Source organism: Pituophis catenifer, unplaced genomic scaffold (genome assembly GCF_029215685.1).
Source record: "Pituophis catenifer annectens isolate HBS135680 unplaced genomic scaffold, rPitCat1.0.hap2 SCAF_1, whole genome shotgun sequence".
Classification (NCBI taxonomy): domain Eukaryota; kingdom Metazoa; phylum Chordata; class Lepidosauria; order Squamata; family Colubridae; genus Pituophis; species Pituophis catenifer.
Genome location: NW_027256881.1, coordinates 179,545,859 through 179,570,056, shown reverse-complemented (window position 1 = coordinate 179,570,056; position 24,198 = coordinate 179,545,859). Strand labels below are relative to the sequence as shown.

At 47.2% G+C, this 24,198-nt stretch overlaps 1 protein-coding gene across 10 annotated transcripts in view; it reads left to right on the top strand.

The window, feature by feature from the left end:
• ABI2 (abl interactor 2) overlaps positions 1–24,198 on the top strand; it is a 78,607-nt gene that overhangs the window by 27,613 nt on the left and 26,796 nt on the right. The window lies entirely within an intron of this gene.

Here is a 24,198-nt window from a genome sequence, read left to right as displayed (position 1 = left end):
AACGGCCCAAGCTCCGTCAGGAACCTTTCGGGATCCATCAGGCGCCTGGGACGGGACCATCTGGTCGGTTCCGTCTCCCTGCGGTGGGGGCAAGCGGTAGGAAAATCTAGTTGAAGGAGTGAGTGATCTGTCCATGACAAGGGTTTAATATCTAGGTCCCCTCTACCAAGATCATTCAACCACTGACCAGAGATAAAAATCAGGTCCAGAGTGTGTCCCCCTATGTGAGTGGGGCCTTGAACTAACTGGGTCAGGTCCAAGGCCGTCATGGAAGCCATGAACTCCCGAGCCACCTCTGACGCCTCACCTGCAGATGGGAGGTTGAAATCCCCCATGACAATAAGTCTGGGGGTATCAACCGCCACCCCGGCAATGACGTCGAGTAGCTCGGGCAGGGTCGCTGCCACGTGGCAGGGAGCCAGGTATGTAGTCAGCAAACCCATCTGCACCGCACGGCCCCACTTCACACAAAGGGACTCACATCCGGCTATCTGAGGAACAGTGGTCTCCCTCGGACAAAGACTCTCCCTAATGATCACCGCCACTCCCCCACCCCTCCCCTGGGCCCTTGGCTGATGAAATGCACGGAAACCTGGCGGGCACATCTCTACGAGGGGGACCCCCCCCCTCTTGGCCCAACCAGGTCTCCGTAATACCTGCCAGGTCTGCACCCCCCTCCGAAATAAGATCACAGATGAGGGGGGCCTTATTAACCACCGACCTGGCATTACATAACATCAGCCGCGGACCCTGGGCCTGAGGCTCTACACAACCCAGGACACGAGTCACGCATTGGGGGCCGGAGTGCGCAATCGCTCGGAGACAGCGCGTGCGCACCCCCGACACTTGATATGACCCCCTGCGCCCGTCGTACCTGCCCCTCCCACTCATGATTTCAATTACACAGCCCTTTCTATCGTCCCCCTGCCCCCCAGTTAAATTTCCTGTCACGACCCCTCTGCTGCAGCTAACCAACCCCTCATCCCGCACAGTCGCTATCTGGACCCCCCCAGGTCCACTTTTACAACTCCCACCTGTCCTCCCGGGTCCCCTTAAAATTTTCCTTAAAAATTTAGCTAAAAAACCCCTCAGCCCCCTCTTTGCTGCATGCCATCTCTCGGGGTCCCAAAGCCCGTCATCAAGATAGGCCCTCGATAACGTGGAGGGCCAGGCCTGTGAGAGGGGGGAGTCTCGCAGCGCAAGAAGGTCGGTTTTTTGGAGCATCAACCGAGCCAAAGATGGGAAAAGAAAAGCCAGTCCGGGAATCTATCATAGTCCAAGGGATAACTGAGCATAAAGGTCACAAAATATCCATTTATAGGGCTGGACTCCACTGTCCTCTCACGACAGGGAGAGGGTCCAATGTTCTTTTTCTCCAACAGAGGTTAATGGCCAACCATCCTCTCACGATGGCCGGTCCCGTTACAAAGTTGACGGGAGCAGTGTTCTATCCTCTCCGTTGGGATGTGGAAAATCCCTCAGCTCTCTCAAATGGTGCACAGTCTCTCCAACCAGCGAGGGTATGAGTGGAGCATAATAAAGGTCCAAAGTGTCTAAAGTGTAGATGTTAATAACGATGGTAATAATAAAGATATTAATAAGATGATAATAGACCCACGGGCACAAGATCTTCCTTGAGGTGAGAGTAGGAGTAGCGAGACAGAAAGCCCAATCCAAATGTTTTTGTTTGGTAACAAGTGGTTTCAGTATGATTTTGAACAATTCATTAGAGGGAGGAAGAAAAAGATGAGATCTTGTCATCTTAGCCAGAAGTCCAGTTTGGTCTGATTGTACTACTGTTTTCCTCTCCCCCCCCATTTGTTAGGTGAATTATTGCAGTTGTTAAGTTAGTAACATGGTTGTTAAGTGAACCTGGATTTCCCATTGACTTTGCTTGTCAGAAGGTTGCAAAAGTGTATCAAATGACTCTGGGACACTACAACGTCATAAATATGAGTCAGTTGTCAAGCATCTGAATTTTGATCATATGAACGTGGGGATGCTGCAACGGTAGTACGTATGAAAAACAACCATAAGTCACATTTTTCAGTGCCATTGTAACTTTGAATGGTGTACAAACTGTTATAAGTCGAGGACTACCTGTACTTTGCTTGGCTTTGGATTCTGTTATCTTACTGGATTGGCTTTGAGATTTGGAGGATGGTGTGGCTCCACCCCTTGTGTAGCTTGATTCTGGAAATGTTTTTTAATTACATCTGTCCACCTTAGGTATTCTGCTCTGAGTGTTATCTTAACATTTGCATTTTTTGTATTTTATCTTACTAATATTAATACTTCTTTCCTGCACTCCTGCAAATGACTCTGAGTATCTGTATCAAGACACTTGATGAAGTCATCAAGAGATTTGGAGTTAAGTGGTGTAACTAAACTGATGATAGTCATCTTATAAAGATAATAGTTCAGGGAAGATTGTATTTCAACCCCATGAATTGGGTAAACAGTCTACCCTGCATGGGATTGCATTATGTTCTGCATGTATATGTTGATAATAATGCAAAAAGCTTTGTGGTTAGATTATTGTCAGAATCATTTTCCTGTGCGCTGCTTCCACTATCCATGCATGGGTTAATCCTTCAGTCTTTGGCAAACAACTGAGTGAAAAGAACAAAGGTTTTTCCCCTTTCCGGTTCCCAAGCCACGCCCCCTGATCCCATGATCCCCCAGTCTTCACTCAGTTGCTGGCAAACACTAGTGATTTTTGGAGCTCTACAGTTTTCCTAAAGGTATAGTGTTTCTGTGGGGTTTCCTTCCCTTTCTTTCTTATTTCTCCTAGTTGCTTTACTTTCCTCTTTCCTTAGGCGATTAGGTTTTGTTTTGTTGATTTTGAATAGCCTGCTTTTCGCGGTTTTTTTCTCACGGCGTGAATCGCTATTTCAGCGACCTCCAGCTGGAAGGGGGGGGAGCAGAGCATAGCCACCCATGCAGCTCGCTCGGCTAGCTCCTGATTTTTAAACCGCTATTTCTCCCGCTTGCGGTCCTGCCGCCAACGATCCGCACCTCTCCAGCTGGCCAGCGGGCACAGAGTACCAGCCCGCCTATTTTAAACTGCTCGGCTCGCAAGAAACAACACCGGGAGCCGAGCGGCTTTGCCCTTCATCAGCTGGGTGGCGGATTCGGAAACTCCGGCTGCCCACGCTGCACGATTGCCCCCCCCATCCGCCTCTAAGAGCGATTCCGCCTGATCGGCATCGGGGCGAGGGCGCGAGGCGCAGCGGAGTCCCGGAGAGCTCAGCAGCCCTCCCTGCACCACAGAAAGAGCTCTCACCAAGGCAGTCGCGCGGCATTTGGTCGGAGCCTCGGGCCGCCATTGTGAGTCCGTCGCCTGAGTCGGGCACAGCAGATCGCCTCACCACGTGCCAGCGCCATATTGGGGGACCTTTGGGCCGCCATCTTGTCCAGACTCACAAGCCTGCGCCCCCATCGACCAGCAGGAACGGCTACAGAGCCCGCCCCATGCCTGCTGGGGGCAATCAATCCTCCTCCTCCCCACCATCTGAGGAGAGAATCCGGGGCAGCTCGAGGCTCTCCTTGGAGAGATTACCCCTCGACTCGTGGAGCTACAGGGCAGGGGGTCTGCCCGAAGAATCCAGCGGCTGCAGCCATGTCTTGCTCCTCTCCGTCCTCAGATATGGAGCTGGAGCTCACTCCCCCGCGCAAAGAGTCAAAAGGGGGGAAAAAGAAATCAAAGAAAAGGCATGAGAGCTCTGTCATCAGGGCTGCTTCAGAAGGGTCCCTACCTTTCCAGGATAGGGTCGCCTTAAGGAGGCACAATGCACTGGAGCGGCAGTGGGAGAGGGCTCACAAGGCAGCTTCAGTGACCCCATCCAGAGAGCCTGTGCCATTGGAGCCCGCACAGGCCCCTCCAAGAGAGGCAGAGCCGGGAATCACAAGTGTGGCCAGACTTGGCCAGGGTGGGTCGAAGTACACCCCGCTTCGAGGCAGGCTCAGGGGCCGGACCAGAGACTTCAACGACCCTTTCACCAGCTCAGCATTGGTCCTGGGAAGCAAGTTCCACGCCATCAAGGGCAAACCCTCAGCCTCAGGGGGGGCCAGGAATGGCAACCCCAATGGATTTTCAGGCCATGTTCTCAGCGGCCCTGTCGTCCTTCTTCACTGCATCCTTGCAGCAGGCGTCTCAGGCACCTGGACAGGCCACACTGGGTCAGGCACAGCAACACCAGCTCCAGCCCCATCCTCTTCTGGAACAGGGCCAAGGCTCCTCGTCTGAGGAATCAGACCAAGCGGAGGAGGGGCCTGAGGAGATGGAGTTATCAGAGGATGAAGGCCTAGCACTGGACACACCGGGGTTCACAGGCCTTTTTTGCCCGGCCCTATTCAAGTCCCTGCTCCACAAGGCTAGGCTCACAACCAACCTGGGAGTGCCAGGGGATGTCACAACAGCCACCCCTTCAACGGTGGGCCCTCACGACGCGCTCTTCAAAGCCGCAAAAGGACTGCATTCCTTGCCCTCAGCTGTTTGCGGATGTGATCCAGAATCCCTGGGGCCAGCCAGCCTCGCTAGCAACACCCAGCAACCTGGATAAGAAACTCTACTGCTCGGCCCCAGAGTTAGAGGACCTTCTGGCACTCCCTTCAGTAGACCAGCCGGTGGCAGCGTTAGCTTCTAGCTCGTTGATCTCCACTGACCCTCTGGACACTCTCAAGGCAGAGGAGAAGAGGATGGAGTGGGCCTTCCGCAAGGCTCATCAGGCAGCGGGCTGGGCAATCAGATCAGCGACGGCAACTTCCTTCTTCAACAGAGCGTCGCTCATTTGGCTCCGGCATCTGCAGGACAGGCTTCCCCCTGAGGACATCAGACTGCATCAAGACCTAAATAAGATAATAGCCGCTACAGTGTACACAGCCGATGCTTCTCTGAACTCAGCCAAATTTGCCTCAAGGGCCCTGGCTTCAACCCTTACAGCCAGGAGACTCTTCTGGCTCCGGCCCTGGAAAGCCGACTTCAAAGCCAAGTGGAAGTTGGCGGCCGCCCCATACAAGGCACCAGAACTGTTCGGCACTGCGCTAGAGCCCATGCTGGTAGAGGGGAAGGACAAGAGGAAGATCCTCCCATCAACGTACCGGCGCCAGGAACGCAGATACACACCTTACCTGCCTCAACAGCCCTTTCGTGCCAGCGCTGGACCCAGGGGGTCCTCCTCGCATTGCCCCCACTACCAGGGAGGCGATAGATTTCCGAGACTGAGGACGAAACCAACAGCCTAAGCGCAACTTCCGTGGTGCTGGTCCTAAGCCCGCCAGAAGGGGGAAATGACTCCAGGCCACCAGGCCCCATAGGGGGAAGGCTCATCTTCTTCCACCAACACTGGGCCAGTTCAACTTCGGACTCCTGGGTAAGGCGTACGACCTCTTCAGGATTATGCATTGAGTTTTCCTGTCAGCCTCCACACCGGTTTGTCCGCTGTCCAACGCCGCGATCCTCAGAGCTTCAGGGGCTAATGTCGCAGGAAATTGCCCACCTCCTGGCAATCAAGGCCATAGAACCAGTCCCGCACAGCCAGCAGGGCTCAGGCTTCTACTCAACCCTCTTTTTGGTACCCAAGGACTCCGGGGGCTGGAGGGGCATACTGAATCTAAAGCATCTGAATCTGTCCGTCCAATACTGCAGGTTCAAGATGCACTCCCTCAAGTCCATCTTAGCGGGGGTGAGACAGGGCGACCTCTTCAGTTGGTCGACCTCCGGGAGGCTTACCTGCACATACCCATCCATCCAGATCACTGTCAGTTTCTCAGGTTCGAGTATGCGGACCACCACTACCAATATCGCGCGATGCCATTTGGACTTTCGTCGGCCCCCCCGCACTTTTACCAAACTAGTGGTGGTGGTGGCAGCCAGGCTCCGAGCCATCCCGATCCGGGTGCTCTGTTATCTAGACGACATTCTGGTTCTATCGTCCATGCCCGGCCAGGCTGCCAGAGACATGAAGACAGTACTGGAGGCATTCCAGGATCACGGCTTCACCATAAACTTCGAAAAGAGTCAACTCCAGCCGACAACCATCTGCTTCACCTGGGGGTGCTAATAGATTCAACCAGCGGTCAGGTATTCCTTTCACTGGACAGAGTCCAGAGCATCCAAATCCTGACACAGCAGATCCTGGCAAGGAGGAGGGTTGCCCTAATCCACCTCTCATGCCTCCTCGGGAAGATGGTGTCCTGCTTCGGCATCGTACCGTGGGCATGCAGACACTCGAGGCCCCTCCAGTGGTTCCTGCTCCCCTTCCAACGAGCGGGAAGGGCAAACTCCAAGCGGGAAGTACGCCTCACTCTCCAGGTCCGCTGGTCTCTCAGGTGGTGGATATCTCCCTCTCTGCTCAAGGGGTCCAGTTTCCTACAGCCGGACCGATTGATACTCACCACCGACGCAAGCCTTCGAGGGTGGGGAGCCCACCTCCACAACCTAGTAACACAAGGACAGTGGTCAAGACGAGAACGACAATGCAGCATCAATCTCCTGGAGCTCCGGGCGATGAGACTGGCACTGCGCGACTTCCAAACAAAGGTGCAGGGTCATCACATCTTGATCCTGACCGACAACATCTCTGCCAAGGCGCATGTCAACAGAGTGGGGGGCACAAGATCCCGTACCCTGATGCGAGAGACCGTGGAGCTGTTCAGCTGGGCGGAGAGGCACCTGCTCTCGATCAGGGCAGACCATATATCAGGGGCAACCAATGTCAGAGCGGACTGGCTCAGTCGAGAAACAATAGATCAGGCGGAATGGCAGCTCCACCCTCATCTGTTTCGACAGCTCGCCTTACGTTTCGGAAGTCCGGTGGTGGATCTCTTCGCAACCCCGGCCAACGCTCAGCTCCCCGGGTTTGTGTCACGCTACCCGACACCACAAGCGGAGGACCATGATGCTCTGCGCTGCAGGTGGCCCGAGGGTCTGCTGTACGCATTCCCACCAGTTCCTCTACTCCCACGCCTTATCCGGAAATTACTGGCAGAGGAGGCCGATCTGCTCCTGGTAGCCCCGAACTGGCCCCGGAGACTATGGTATGCCGACCTAGTGGCGCTGTCTATCGTCCAGCCGTGGGTGATCCCCCCACAGCAGCTCGTTCTGTGCCAGGGGGCGGTCACACACCCAGACCCCCAGTGGCTTCAATTAGCTGTCTGGCATTTGAACGGGTCATCTTAAAGAAGGACAACATACCGGACAGCGTCGTTGTCACCATCCAGGCGGCTAGGCGCCTGTCTACGGCACGCATCTACGAGGCATCATGGCAGACATTTTGTCGCTGGAGCGCCCGCCAGCATATCGATCCAACTTCGGCAGATATTCGAGATATCCTGCGATTCCTACAGGCCGGCCTAGACAAGGGCCTGGCTCCCGCAACCTTACGAAGACAGACAGCGGCACTGTCGATGGTCATCTCATGCACCCCGTATCAATCGCTCTCGCACCACCCACTCATTAAGGGGTTTCTGCATGGGGCCACTAACCTGCGACCACCCATGGTTCACCGCTACCCATCTTGGGACTTGCCACTCGTATTGCGGGCTCTGTCCAGACCACCATTCGAACCTTTAGACACGGTTCCTCTCAAGCTCCTGTCATTTAAAGTTACCTTTTTGCTGGCTATCACCTCGGCCAGGAGGGTCTCAGAAATAGCAGCCCTCTCGGTCCGCAAAGATTTGTGTATCTTCCGTGATTCCACGGTGACGCTACACCTAGATCCGGCCTTCATTCCGAAGGTCAACTCGTGGTTTCACCGGGCCCAGGAACTCATCTTACCGGACTTCTGCCCTTCACCTCGAGACCCCAGAGAGAAGAGGTGGCACACACTGGACGTTCGTCGCGCAATCCGCATTTACATCTGTCGGACTGCACCCTTTCACCGCACAGAAGGACTCCTGGTCTCCTTCAACCCGACGTCTATGGGACAGAAGATATCAGCAGCCACGGTCAGCAGATGGATTAAGGCCTGCATCGCCATGGCATATGACCTGAATGCCAGACCAGCTCCTGGCAAGATACTACCTCATTCTACCCGCAGCGCGGCCACCACGGCGGCATGGGCCACTCAAGCCTCCGTCATTGACATCTGCAGAGCAGTGACTTGGTTGTCCCTCACACCCTTCATCCGCCACTACAAGATCGACGCGTACAACTCAGCGGAGGTGTCGTTTGGCCGCAGAGTTCTCCAGAAACTGCTGACGGATGAGAACTGTGGGGGCAGTCAGCTTCCCGCCCAGGGGGTTTGAACTTGGGTATATCCCATGCATGGATAGTGGGAGCAGCGCACAGGAAAATGGACGTTGTCTTACCTGAATGTCCCTTTTCTGGGCGCTGCATACATTATCCATAACCCTCCCTTCATGGCTGCCTTCCCAGCAGTGCTGTGGAGTCGGAGTCGGAGTCGGAGTCGAGGAGTCGGAGTCGGAGGAAATTTTGGGTACCTGGAGTCGGAGTCGGAGTCGGCAAACAATGCACCGACTCCGACTCCTACTAAATTTAGATTGGAATTTTAAAAAAAGCAAGTTTAAATGTCCCAATTCACAAAAAGTTATAATTAATGACTTCTCTACTGTAAGAATAAAGACCAATGCATGCAGTGCCTCACGTAACCGCAAAATGAACACGTTAAGTGACCGTGAAGAAGCATGCTTTTCATGTGCTTCACTATAAGGCACGCAACGCACAATTAGGAGTGGCAATACTTATACTTTCCATAGTGTTGTGTTCTGCTGTTACAGGGAACGCAGCGCCCATGGGTAACCTAGCCTCTCACTGATAAGGGATTAAGTAAATATGTTTTTTGCAGGACTAGAGACACTTGCATAAGTGAAGGGAATGGAGGGTCAATAGTTCAAGACTGAAGCTGTAAACCATTTATTGCCAATAAATAGTGGTGGGCGAGGGGCGGGCGACCCAGCAATTTAACAAATGGTTCGGTGGTTTTTTTGTAATTTTATTGGCCCACGGAGCTTCAGCATAGGCTAATTAGCCCTTGATTAGATCGGCTCCCGACCCCCAGCTGATTTGCTCTGAGCTGTTTTGCTCAGTGCTCTTTTGCTTGCTTGGAAAGACTGCAGATTTTTCCCCCCCTAGCTATACTGAAAAACGAAAGAGAAAGTAAAGCAGGCTGTTGGTTTTGCATGTTAGAAAATTAGGCAGGCAGATTTCTTTTCTTTTTCCTCACCAAAAAAGGTAGGTGCAAACAACGGGAAATTTAGGGAAAAAAGGAGATTTTAAAACACAAAAGAAAAAAAGCTCTATTTAACTAGGGAATTGTAATAATTGAGATACTATTAATTGTATATTGTGTTGAAAGCAGAAATGGTTAAGTTGTGGTTTGGAGGAATATATGGGGGAAATTATTTGGTTTATTATTATTGGTAAATATAATTAATTGATTTGTAAGAAATTGGATTGCATGGAAATAATTGGAATATTCATGTTCATATTGATTAATATACAAAAAAGGTAGTTATATAACTAATTGATTTATATTAAAATGTTGAATTCATATTAAACAACTGTAATATTACATAATTAACCAATGTGAGGATGGATATAAAAATAGATGACAATGGGAAGGGGTATAATATAGAATAGAAGGGAAAAATTGAATTTGATTAAGATTAGAGATGAGGATGAAGGGTAATATTGGTTTTTTACAAAAATAGATGAGGAATAAATATGGCAAAAAGGAAATATAGAAATTGTAAATTTAATTGAAATGACTAAACACTGTTTAAATTTATGAACCGGCCAAATACTCTGTTCAAAGAAAATACATTGTATGTTTGTATGTGTGTTTCTAATTATTGTTATTTATTCATATTTGTTCTCTTTTATTCTTTAAAGTTTAACAATTCATTCTTTATCTTAATATCTTTATATTTGTTTGGGGTTGGCTTTCTTCCCTTTCATCTTTTTTATTGTACAGCAATCTTTCTCCTCAAACCTACCACCTCTCTCTTTTCTTTCCTTCTTACTTTCTCTTCCTCACCCTCTTCTTCTCCTCCCTACTTCCTCTTCCTTTCTCCTTCTCCTCCTCTCTTCCTCCCTCTCTTACCCTCACTCCTACTCTAATTTCCCTTCCCTTCCTTCATCCCTCTCTATTGCTGTATCCTTTTATGTATATGGACTACTCAGAGGGCTGAAAAAGTTATTTCTGACTGGTCCTCTCCCTTTTGACCAGTCCTCGAACTTACGACTGTCCTCACATTTTACGTTTTTGCCCTATCTTGTCACCATGGTGAAGAGAAGCAGTTGTGAAATGAGTGACATGGTTGTTAAAAATGCTGCACGGGCATAAATGTGAGGATGGTCATAAGTGTGAGGACCAGTCAAAAGTGCGAGGACCTGTCAGAAATGACTTTTTTCAGCCCTCTATACACATAGCCATGGCCACCCGGTCACATGACCAGCTAGCCACACCCACCCAGTCACATAACCTCCAAGCCATGCCCACAAAATAAGCCACGCCCACAGAACCGGTAGTAAAAAAATTTAGAACCCACCCCTGGTTGGGGGTCACCACAACATGAGGAACTGTATTAAAGGGTCGCGGCATTAGGAAGGTTGAGAACCACTGGCTTAGAAGAACTTGGTGGAACAGCTTCTTGGATTCAACTGTAAGTGTTTATATTGTATAGGACAAATCATGTCTAGGTTTAGTGCTGGGATATATAGCTTATTTGTTTGTATAAAGCCATGTACGTACAACTTACAAGACTGTGTATGTTGATATTAAAAATCTAATTATATGCCAGTTAGTATAACATATTTTATATTTTAGGGAAAGAGGCATCCTAAACAATGGCAAAAAGACTGCTAACAACAAACACAACAAAGTCTACTGTTTATGAGCACTTTGCATTATCAAGTGATGGAAAACATTACGTGTGCCAATGTATTAGAAAAGATGATGATGGTGAAAAACAATGTGATGCAAAAATTAGCAGTTTCAGTGGGCCTGATAAAAATGCACCTACAAGAGCATCAAATTTGAAAAGACACTTACAGCGTTTTCATCCCAAAGTGTTAGAAGCCGTGAATGAGAAAGATAGCAATGAAAACATTGCATCTACTTCTGTGACAAAAAACGTTCAGAAATCTACTGGAGAACAATCACAAATAAGAAAATTCTTTATATCTGACAAAGTTACCATAAGGATGACACCAGAAAAATTCAAACACCACATTATTGAAATGGTAGTAAAGAATAGTGTACCACTATCCTTCTTTTCACAGACAGCCTTTTTAGGCCTAAATGGAGAAATGGCAAAAAAACTTGGTGTTTCTCTGGAAAGAGAAAGTATAAGGAAACTTATAATTGAGGAGGCCAAATGTAAAAAGGAAGAACTACAGAAAGTTATGAAAGGACGTTTTGTCTTCCTTAAAATGGATGCATGCACACGTCACAGAGTCAATTATTTCGCTATTAATGTTAGATTTGTGGATGAAAATAACAAAACAATAACACGGACCCTCGGAGTAAAGGACTCTCAGGCACATCACACCAGTGATTACCTTCAGAAGTTAGTGGAGGGTGTTCTAGAAGATTTTGAAATTAAAAAGGAACAGATTTTATGTGTTGTGACAGATAACGCTTCTAACATGTTGAGCACAATTGAGAAGATGAAGGCAGATGAAGAAGGTATCAAACAGATATTAGACTTAGAGGAAGACAGCTCTGCAAGTATTAGAGAAAGTTTAGAAACTGAAGAGAATGCTGACATTTTTTTAGACAACTTTGTTGAAGAAGCATTGAAGCTTGCTACTATTCATCATATGCGATGTGCTGTTCATACACTGCAACTTGCCATAAGAGATGGATTAAAAGATCGCCATGCAGCTACATTAATTGGCAAATTACGGCAAGTAACTTGCAGCCAGGGCCCCAAAAACAGATGCAATTTTGAAAAGACGTGCAGGAAAAGGAGCCATTTTGGATCAAACAACTTGCTGGGGAAGCACTTATTTAATGGTGAAGCGTTTGCTTGAACTTAAAGACTTCATAGAAGAAATGGACAATGAAAATCTTGCATTAACTGCAAGCCAGTGGACACAAACAAAAGAGCTGGAGAACCTTCTTTCTCACCCCTTCACTGTCACCAAGAGGTTGCAATGTGATGATCTAACCCCGGGTAAATTCCTCTTGGAATGGAAGAGCCTGTTATATCGCCTGAACAAAAATGGAGGGTTAATAGCTGAGGGCATTGCATCTTCAATGATGAAAAGAGAGAGTCTTTTGCTGGAAAATGAAATCTTGTTAGCGGCTATTTATGTCGACCCAATGAGCCGACTTTTATTGAACAGTAAACAGATTGCTACTGGGAAAAAGGCCCTCTATGATGTAGCAGTTCGCATGAAGGGATTACGACCTGAAATACCTCCACAGGAGGATGGAGTTCTTTTAAGCAATAGTGGTAACTCAGAATCATCTTCTTCAAACGAAGAATTAGACTTTGATTCCTTCTTAGACAAAATGGAAGTTGCTAAAGGAAAGCGACGTCGCATAAGCGTTACAGAACCAGTAAATGTCCAAATAAAAAAATTCCAACAGGAGTTTTATAAAGCACTAAAAGAAGTTGAAAAGTATGATCGCTCATCAAAACTTACTGTTGAAGAAGCCATCCTTGTTTATCCAGAGATCGTTAGTGATGTGGCCAGAATAGTTACTGCAATGCCACCCACCCAAGTCAGTGTCGAAAGATTATTTTCAGCCCTAAAAATAATAAAGTCTGATTTAAGAGCCTCTATGAAAGAGGATCTGGCAGAGGCAATTCTCTTCCTTAGAACTCTACATTGAATTGATTTGCATTTGCTAAGCCTATAACTACATTTCAAGATTAATATAAACCATTTCTAGGTTTTACAGATTTTGTTTTTGGTTCATATAGATAAGCTTTGTTTTTGTTCTAAAACAACCAAATAATGTGGTTTGTATTTTTGAACTGGTAAAGTTCCTGTTCCTGATGTTTATGCCTGCTGCTACTATCCAGCAACTTGATTAATTAAATTAATAAAAAAAAATTAATAAAACTTTGTTGTTTTCATTGTGTTTGTCTTTTGCTTAAACTGTTCAATACAGTAGACTGTTGGCTTCCCAGCCAGTAGTCCTGTGGTAATGACATGTATGTTGCCTTTCTTTCCTTCAAGGAATGTATAAAATACATTCGCATATTAATACAGAGGAGTCGGAGTCGGGGAGTCGGAGTCGGAGTCGGAGTCGGAAGTACAAAAAACTGAGGAGTCGGAGTCAGAGTCGGAGTCGGAACATTTATCTCCCGACTCCACAGCTCTGCTTCCCAGCCTATAACTAAGACTAGTTCTTTCCTGTTATGTTAAGTTGGTGTTAATAAAGTTGAGTTTAAAAAGTACTTCATGATTTGGTTCCTTGTCTGCTGCGCCTTCATTCAGACTGGGGGATCATGGGATCAGGGGCGCGGCTTGGGAACCGGAAAGGGGAAAAACCTTTGTTCTTTTCACTCAGTTGTTTGCCAAAGACTGAAGGATTAACCCATGCATGGATAGTGTACGCAGCGCCCAGAAAAGGGACGTTCAGGTAAGACAATGTCCATTTTACTGGAATAGTAATTTTATAAAAACTTCATTGGCTTCTAAAATATTTCTAGTATAAGTTCAAGTTGTTAGTACTGAAGTGACAATATGTCTGGCCAATTTTTTCATAGTATTGAGATTGTTATGGGAATTTTTTTATGTCCCATACTTAGGAGTCTTTCAATGATTTAAACCAAAATTAATCATAATGAATTATTCTGTTCTCCAGCGCGCTGCTTGGAGAATCCAAAGTGTGGGTAATGTTCACGTTGAGTTTGTCAGAGACTGAGTGTATCACTTTAAATTTTCTGCCTCGGTTCCGCCCCTTCTGCTTAACTGCTGTCAGTTTAGTTCACTCAGTCGAGTGGAAGAGACTGAATTTTGGCTTGCTCTGACAATCCTCATCGTTCTCAATTTTTTCTACCCACGCTTTGGGACTCTTTTCTTTTACCTTTGTTGTTAGTATTGTTATTTTCACATTCTGGATTGCTCGTATTGACTTGACTTCGGATTTCCAATTCCCTAAGAGGGGGTGAGTTCCCCCTCAGGCTTCAGCCTGCCTGGGACAATTCATTCTTCTTCTCAATTTACCTTCATTTGACGTTTGCTTGAATTTCCGCCAGAAGCAAGGCTTCCTTGTCTGACTTTAATCCTCGCTAAGCCTGGGGCGCGTTTTTCAAACTTTGGACTCGATTGGAGAACGCTTAGCCTGAAGCCTTGTGCCTGGCTAGTGTTTCTCGCGGCTATTGGCTATCTGGTGTTGCTGGCTTCCGTGGGGAAATCGCTTGAGCGACCCCCGGATTGTGCCGTGGATTTTATCTCGGGGCTGATCGACCCGCCGTGGCATCGCCCCGATCGATTTGCCTGCCGCTTGCCCTGCCTTCGCCTCAGACTTGCCTTGGAGCGTTGGTTTTTCCGCCCGCCGCCATTTTACTTTCTACCTCTCCCGCCGGCGGTTGCACTCGCCTCTTCGTTTCGGAGGGATCTTCACTGAGACCGTGCTCTTCTGCCTTCTGGAATTGACTGCCGGGCTGCTCTTTGCTTATTTGTAGCGTTATTTTATTTTCTAAGTTGGCCCAGCCTTGCTCCGCTCGTTTCGGCATCCAGCGCATGCGCAGAACCTTCCCCTGCCGGCGAGCACCTCGGACTTCTCAGTGCTGTTCTCGGCCTGCCTGGCGTCATTCCCTCCTACGCCATTAGTTGCCTACTCATTTCAGCCATATAACACATGCGCACAGACTGTTACCCTCTGCTGTAATTGTACTTCTCCAGGAGTGTTAATTCGTTTTCTGTCATCTACTCATTGCTGTGTCGTGCTGCTCCACCTTACAACTTCTCACGTCTCCTACGACTTGCATTGCTTCCGGTTGCTTCACTTTGTGACCACCGTTTCGCTTAACGACCAAAAAAAAACATTGTATCTATACTTACATACTTGATTCCTGTTGTTCTCCCTTCTGACCTCCGCTTCGTTTAGTGACCACAAAAAAAAACAGAAAAAAAACCTCACCTGACTTCCTGCCTCCTTCGATGGCGACCCTGGACCTTTCTTCTGACCCTGACCTCTCAGACGATCAATCTGTCATGGATCCTCCCCCTGCAAAAAAGAAAACCAAGTCACAGTCACGTTCTGCACGGGCGGTTTCCGCTCCCCCGCCATCCTCGATGCAACCCGTTTCCGGGGGTTCCCATTCATCTAAAGATGAACAACGCCGACATCGCGCTCTCGAACGACAATTCCATGTCGCACAACAAAAAGCATTGGCCTCTGCTGCTCCGCCTTCGTCGGGATCGGGTCCTTCCTCTGCATCGATAATGAATCTTCCGCCTCCCGCCAAGTCCGGGAGTGTTTTCGCATCTTCCCACCCTGAGCCGGAGTCCGGCTCGTGTCAATCGGCTAGCCGGCCTGCCCCATCGGCTACATTTACGCCTACTGCTGCTGGTTTGCGACAAGCAAATGCTTCTCAGCCTGACCCCCCTTTGGATGTCCAATCCATCGTGGCGGCTACTATATCTAATCTAATGGCCTCGGGCGCCTGGGCTCCCGCTGTTACCCAGGCCTCTCAGTCATCTCAGAACCAGCCCCAGTCTTTGAATTCTACGTCTTCCAGGCGTTACTATGACTATGAATGCTACCAGGACTCATTCCACAGCGAGGACTCCACCTGGGAGGAAGAGGAACATATTGACTCTGAATTTTTGGAAGATGAGGGCCTTCCGCCGGATAGACCCCCTCTGACCAGACTCTTCCGACCGGCCTTGTTTAAGTCTCTCCTTCACAAGGCCAAGGTCTCTACTAATTTGGCGGATTCCTCTGGTCAACCATCAGCGTCCTTGTCTGCCTCCCCCTCTGATGGGCTCTTTAATCTGCAGACTGCGGCTCAGGATACTATTCCTTGTCCTCAGCTGTTTACGGAAGTCATCCAACGCCCATGGAGCCTACCGGCCTCTTCGCCAGCTCCGAACGGCCTGGACAAGAGGTTATACTGCTCGGCGCCTAATCTGCAGGAGATGCTACAACTGCCTTCCGTGGATGCGCCCGTGGCCCAACTTACGGCGTCGTCAGTTCTGACCGGCGACGCTGCGGACGGCTTACGTGCTGAGGACAAACGGGCGATAGCCGCCTGGGCTATCAGGGCTGCTACGTCCTCGTCCTTTTTCAATCGCGCGTCCCTCATCTGGCTCCGCCAGTTGCAGGATCGCCTACCCCAGGACGACAAGCGCTTACACCAGGATATTAATAAACTGGTTGCGGCAGCAGAATATTCGGCGGACGCATCACTGGACGCAGCCAAATTCGCCTCACGATCCCTCGCAGCCACCGTCGCTTCCTGCCGCCTCCTGTGGCTTCGACAATGGAGAGCTGACAACAAGTCAAAATGGCAGCTGGCTTCAGTCCCCTTCAAAGGGGCGAGCCTTTTTGGCGAGTCGCTTGATCCCATACCCGTTGAGGATAAGGAGAAGCAGAAGGTGATGCCGACCTCCTTCAGACGCGGGGATCGCCGTTATTCTTCATACCCTCAACGGCCGCCCTTTCGGGCAGATTCCGGACCCAGCGGGTCCTACCGATACCGTCCGCCTTCCCAGGGCCTCTATAGACCCCCCCGACCATGCCAACTTTCGTGACAGGGGCCATCGCCAGTCCTCCTTCAAGAGGCCTTACCAGGGCTCCACCTCCCACCACTACAGGAGGGGGAAATGACTCCCTCTCTTTGGCTCCCATTGGCGGTCATCTACATCTTTTCCGGTCTCAATGGGAGCAGACTACGACGGACGCTTGGGTCCTCCAAACCATCTGCCTCGGCCTCACCTTAGAATTCAGTTCCCTCCCTCCTCCCAGATTCATCACCTGCCCTGTCCCAGCGAATCCAATAAAACGGGACTTGATGGTGACGGAGATCCAACATCTCCTCGACATTCGGGCTATAGAGGCGGTCCCCCCGAGTCATCAAGGGACCGGCTTCTATTCCGTCTTTCTCCTGGTGGCCAAAAATTCCGGAGGATGGAGGGGAATTCTGGATTTAAAGGCGCTCAACAAATTCATAAAATACCATCAATTCAAAATGCAGACGCTGCGGTCGATAATGGACTGTATTCATCCGGGAGACCTGATGACTTCCATCGACTTGAAAGAGGCCTACCTGCATATTCCCATTCGTGCAGCACATCGTCGGTTCCTCAGGTTTACCTTCGACGGTCTGCATTACCAATACCGGGCGATGCCATTTGGCCTGTCGTCGGCTCCGCGGGTATTTACGAAGTTGTTGGCAGCGGTAGCCGCCTCTATGTCTGATCCCCATTCGGCTTTATTGTTACCTCGACGACATCCTCATCCTGTCGTCGTCGCCCGACCTTGCCATGAGGGATCTCGAATTGGTGACATCTTCCCTTCGTTCACACGGCTTCACCCTGAACATCAAAAAAAGTCATCTTCATCCCACCACCAGGATTCTCCACCTGGGGGGATTCTGGACTCTCAACTGAGCATGGTTTTCCTGTCGGAGGATCGTCGCCTCAGCCTTCGCTCCTTGGTCCTCCAGATTTTGTCACTTCCCTGGGTGCCGTTGCTGCTTCTTTCGACCCTTCTCGGCAAAATGACATCCTGCCTCTTCATTGTACCTTGGGCCAGATTCCATTCCAGGCCTCTGCAATGGTACCTGCTACCATTTCAGAAGACACACCGAAGCAACTCCAAATCCCGAGTCCGGCTACCTCGAGCAGTTCGCGATTCCCTACGTTGGTGGATCTCGCCATCAATGCTCTCCGGGTGTTTGTTCCAAAACCCTCCGCGGGCGACAGTGACCACAGACGCGAGCTTGCTGGGCTGGGGTACCCACTTTCAAAACCAGGTCACACAGGGTCGCTGGTCTTCTGCAGAAGCAGCCAACGACATCAACTGGCTGGAGCTTCGTGTGATCAGGCTCGCGCTGTCTCACTTCCAGCATCTCTTGAAAGACCAACACGTCCGCGTCCTCACGGACAACGTGACGTAAATCGCGAGGGAGGAACATGCTCGGCTCCCCTGATGGCGGAAGCAACGATGCTCCTGACTTGGGCAGAACTACACACTCGGTTGTTGACGGCGGACCACATAGCCGGAACTGACAACTGCCAAGCGGATTGGCTCAGCCATCAGCAGATCGATCAGGCAGAGTGGCGACTCCATCTGTCCCTCTTTCAAGAACTGTCCGCCAGGTTCGGTCGCCCCATAATCGACCTGTTTGCCCATCCGGCCAACGCACAACTTCCAAGATTTTTCTCCCGGTTCCACTGCCCCACAGCAGAAGGCACCGACGCCCTTCTCTGCCCCTGGCCACGGGGCCTCCTATATGCCTTTCCTCCCCTCCCGGTCTTGCCGAGGGTGATCCGGAAGATCCTGCTGGAACGAGCGGACATCCTGCTTGTCGCTCCCCATTGGCCGCGCAGGTCCTGGTTCGCCGACCTGATGGACCTTTCGGTGGCCCCTCCGTGGCAAATCCCGGACCACAGGATCTCTCTCAGCCAGGGGGTCATACTGCATCCAGAGCCTCAATGGTTGCAGTTGACCGTCTGGCACTTGAGAGGATCCTTCTAACCAAAGACAACTTGTCCGGAGAAGTTGTTTCCATTATCCAGACCTCCAGGAGACCTTCTACCACCAGAATTTACAATGCCACTTGGCGCTCTTTCGCGTCCTGGTGCGCTGCCAGACACTCTGATCCCACTTCTGCTTCGGTCTCCGACGTGTTGGAGTTTCTACATGCCGGTTTTAACAAGGGCCTCGTGGCAAACACACTCCGCAGGCATGTGGCTGCCCTGAACACCGTTCTCTCTACCGATTCGGATGTTCCTCTGTCTCACAATCAACGAATTAAGTCTTTTCTGAGGGGCGCCTCTAATCTCCGCCCTCCATGTGTCCATCGATATCCATCCTGGGACCTCCCACTGGTCCTTCGGGCCTTCATGGCCCCTCCTTTCAAACCCTTGGGGTCTATTGGTCTGTGTTTTCTGACACTCAAGGTCGTGTTCCTGATTGCGGTGACATCGGTCCGACGGATATCTGAGTTGGCCGCTCTGTCAGTTCGAAAGGACTTGTGTATTTTCCATTCTAATCGAGTCGTCCTCAGATTGGACCCCTCATTTATCCCGAAAGTCAACTCGATTTTTCACCGTACACAGGAGCTGATCCTTCCCGATTTTTGTCCGGATCCCAGACACCCGTTAGAGGACCAATGGCACACCCTTGATGTTCGGAGGGCTCTACGTCGGTACATCAAGAGGATGTCGGCATTCCGTCGTTCTGAAGCTCTCTTTGTTTCATTTCTTCCTGCTTCTCTTGGCCAAAAGGTTTCGTCTACCACGATTGGACGATGGCTAAAAGCATGTATCTGCAAAGCTTACTCCGCGTCAGGCAAGCCTCTTCCGGGCAAAGTCTTTCCTCATTCCACCAGGAGTGCCTCCACATCAGCTGCGTGGGCAACTCAAGCCTCGGTTTCAGAAATTTGCAGAGCAGCCACCTGGACCACCTTGAATCCGTTCATCAGACATTATAAAATTGATTCTTTTGCGGCTGCTGATGCTGCCTTTGGACGCCGTTGTTCTCCAATCGGTCGCTGCTCCACTGCCTGCCCCGGACCTGTCTGATAACCCCCCCTAATTAACTTGCTTGGGTACATCCCACGCTTTGGATTCTCCAAGCAGCGCGCTGGAGAACGAACGTTGCTTACCTGAACGTTCCTTCTCGGCGCGCTGATGGAGAATCCAACCCTCCCTACCTTAAGGTTTCAGGTCCGGCGCTTTGATTGTGGACTACCGTCGTCTCCTTACCTGTTCTTCGTGAACTAAACTGACAGCAGTCGAGCAGAAGGGGGGGAACCGAGGCAGAAAATTTAAAGTGATACACTCAGTCTCTGACAAGCTCAATGTGAACATTACCCACGCTTTGGATTCTCCATCAGCGCGCCGAGAAGGAAGTTCAGGTAAGCAACGTTCGATTCTTAGCAAAAAGAATCTTAACTGTAGTGTCTTGGTTAAAGAATATATTTTCCCTAGAAGCTTTAGTCAATTGTTAAAAGCCAAGATACACAAAAATCTAGAATATATCAAGTTGAAGGTAGTATTTTCGAGAACTGAACAGAAAGTCTCCAAGTATTCATTACTATTCCAGTAAGAACCTATTTTAATAATCTTTTAGGAAAGATTTGCTGAATGATTGCTTAATACAGAAGAGAACCAAACCATAAGACGTTTTCATTTATGTTGTATTGTACCTAGAACAATATGGGTTTTCATAGTTTAATTTGTTTTCTTTCATGCAGTTTCTTGCTAACTTTAACATTCCATTGTTCTGAAGAAAATAACATTTTAATAGATAACCACATTTAAGAATATGTATCTGTTGGAAGATTAGTTTAATTACTTTACCATCATTCCTGTGGAGACTAGTGGCAATCAATTTAAATTAGAATGTTGTTTCTTATAGACCTCTTAGTTCCAAGACACTACAGTTAAGATTCTTTTTGCTAAGAATCAGAATAATTCATTATGATTAATTTTGGTTTAAATCATTGAAAGACTCCTAAGTATGGTACATAAAAAAATTCCCATAACAATCTCAATACTATGAAAAAATTGGCCAGACATATGCTCACTTCAGTCAGTGATGGCACCAACTGATTGGTAAAAAAGAAACCTTTGCTAATAGAACCTGAAAATTTTCACCTCAAACCCACATTATGGCTTTTCTGAGAGTTATCCTCTGTAACGTAACCTCTTGTAGGAAATCTACCTTTTCTGGCTTCCTGATTCAAAGATAAATTTGGGTCTGGCATATGGCCAGCAATTTGTGGAAGACTTTATTTTCATCATTGCCAAGTCAGACAATATAATGAACTATATTTAAATATGTAAACATTGTTTCCATTTTCTAGATTCTAATACAGGTTTTAAAGGAGCTAGTACTGTTTATTTACTAGCTTTTACTAGCCCTTTCTAAGAAAAAAGGGAATTTTGCCATCTTTGGTGAATATTATTTTAAAAATATTTTACGTTGAGGTTATTTTTATTGTGACGAATACATTAGAGATAAGTGTAATACTGACACTGTTGAAAGTGATCAGTCTTTAATTTTTTCAGAAGTACTTTATTATTATACTGTAGTTTAGGGAATGTTTCTTTTTGCATTGTGGAGAAATATGAAATTATTAAAAGTACAAACAATTTATTGAAATTATATTCGGTCTCTTATTCCCATACATATTTTTTTAAGAAATAAAATGGGATTTGACATTGTTGAATGTTATTTCAGTCATATTGTTATAATATAAAGTATTTCCACTTCCCTGCTATAATACATTTGCAAATCTAACGATGAAGATTATTGCTTGTTTTGCACCAGTTTGTACCAGTTATATAAAATGTAGGACAGAACTCCTAGAAAAATTCTGTTACACTTACCGGTATTATGATTGATTTCATCTGTTAAATGATTTATGAAAATTTCATAAAAATGAAAGCTACTTACTTGGTAGTCAGTGAAGGAAAAATTCCAACATATTAATAGTCCTTCAATTTTCCATTCAAGCTCCCTCCAGAATTGAAAATTTGTACTTATATTTGTTAGCAAAATGCTCAGAAATATTTTGGTTTTTTATTCAAATTGAAAAGTACCCTTAAATGGTCTGCTTTTCTTGGGATGGTTTGAGAGGCTTCTAGGAAGTGAACTGCTACCATCTCTATTCTTTGCCCTGTCCTGAAAAGCACGTTTGAAAGATCAATAGATAAACTAAGGCACTTCAGATTTTGCCTTATTACAAAGAAGTGATTTGATTGCTGTGCACCCTAGTTCTTCTACTTCTCTGCCTCCCAGTTTTGACATTTAAAATTCTAAATGGAGTTTTTCAATGTTGTGTAATCTTCATGTCACAAGAAATTGGGCTATTTTTTTTACTTATTTTTATTATTTCTTATTTCCTTAAAGGTATTTTATATATACATTTGTGATATTCTCTATAAACTTCTTCATGTTAAGAATTTCCTAAACATGTACAAATTCTATTTGTCTGTCCATCCATCCATCTCCCAAATTGGGAGTAATTATTACTCCCAATTTGTAATTATTACTTTTCATACCCTACAAATTAGGGTATTATTTCTAATAATATTGCATTTTGCATTTTAGAAAAACAATCATATATCATGAAAATCTATATCAGGAGTTCGCCGCCGCTACCACCTATCGTCGCCTCCCTGCATCCCATTTTCGGCTTCCATGCATTCTGTTTTCGTCCTGTTCCCCGCTGCCTATCCCCACCACCTGGAATGGGCCAAAAATGGGACACGCGGAGATGGCAATGTATGGCAATGATGGCGATGGGCGGCGGCGATCCCCGCAACTTGGAACAGCTGATTGGTGGTATTCTGGGAGGTAGATCCAACCGCCAGTCAGCTGCCCGTGCTAAATCAGGCTGTGCTGAAGCTCCCCAGTTTGCTGTTTATTGCAAGGAGGCAAATTGCTAGGAGGCAGAGGCCGAAGAGTGGGCGGGGCTTCAGCAACATTCGCTCTATAAGACGCACAGACTTTTTTTGGGGGGAAAGTGCATCTTATATTCTGAAAATTACGTATATCTCACCAATAAGGCAACCTCTGGGAGGCTTATATGTGTTGGATGGTGCATAAATCATGTACCCAGTGTAGCACACATAAGAAGCAGATACCTATCTTGAAAGCATTATTAAAAAATGAAAATTCTCTGCTAAAATTAAAGTCAGCTTAGTCTTTTTTTTTAAAGCTGCTGGAGGGTGTCATGTATCGCAACATTACCAGCTCATCTTCTAGTATATTGTGCAGTATAGTACTCACTTTGGTAGTTATTTTGTGAAAATGCCATAACATGCTCTCAGTATTTCAAATGAGCCCACCCTGATAGGTTGTACTGAGCACTACTTTAAAAAACAAAATGTAAAGCTTTGAATTATGTAATTGAAGTTAGTGTTAGCTGACTTCAGGTAATCAGCTTACAGTAGTAAGAATACACTTGAGATTGGTTAAAGTAGAAGTATAATTATGTACTGGTTGACTCCAGTTTTCTTGCTGGTAGACAAGTCAGTTGAAGGTAGTCTTCAACTTATGACCACAGTTAAGTCCAACATTTCTGTTGTTAAGCAAGACAGTTATTAAGTGAGTTTTGACAAATTTTACAGCCTTTTTGTCACAGTTGTTAAGTGAATCACTGCAGTTGTTAAGTTAGTAAAATGGTTGTTAAGTGAATCTGCTTCCCCATTGACTTTGTTTGTCAGAAGGTTGCAAAAGGTGATCACATGAATCCAGGACACTGCAACCATCATAAATACATGCCAGTTGCCAAGGGTCTGAATTTTGATCATGTGTCCATGGGGATGCTGCAACGGTCATATGAAAACAGTCATAAATCACTTTTTTCAGTGCTGTTGTAACTTTGAACAGTCACTAAATGAATGGTTGTAAGTCAAGGACTAGTTGTACAGTACAGAAAATCCTTGACTTACAATCATTCATTTAGCAACTGTTTTAAGTTACAATGGCAATGAAAAAAGGGACTTATGAAGAGATCAGTCCTTGCCTTTATCACCAGCATCACCAGAGTCACCTGAGCAGAATTTTGGCATTTGACACCTGGCATGTATTTACAATGGTTGCAGCGCCCCAGAACCATGTGATCACCATTGGCGACCTTCCCGGCCAGTCATCTTCTGACAAGCAAACTCAATCAGGAACTGAATTCACTTAATGACCATGTGATTGCAAAAAATAGTAAAAAAGATTGTAAAATCATGTGCAACTCATTTAACACCTGTCTGGTTTAACAATGGAAATTCTGCTCCCAGTTGTGGTCATAAGTCGAGGACTGCCTGTAATGCATTTCAAATTATGAAATAATTTGGAAACTAAAAAAGCAGAAATGCTTTTTTTTCCTGACTACGAACAATACTAGAACCAAGTTACAAATAGCATCTGAATAAATCATTTTTTTTGCATATTAAATGAATTGGTGATTGCTCAGAATTACCAAGTGTGATTAAGATTACATTTGTTACTTTCATAAATAGTTCAAAATCAATTAGAGGTAGGAAACTCCTATCTCTATATGGCAGATTTTCCTTTAAGCCAGTTCTTTTAT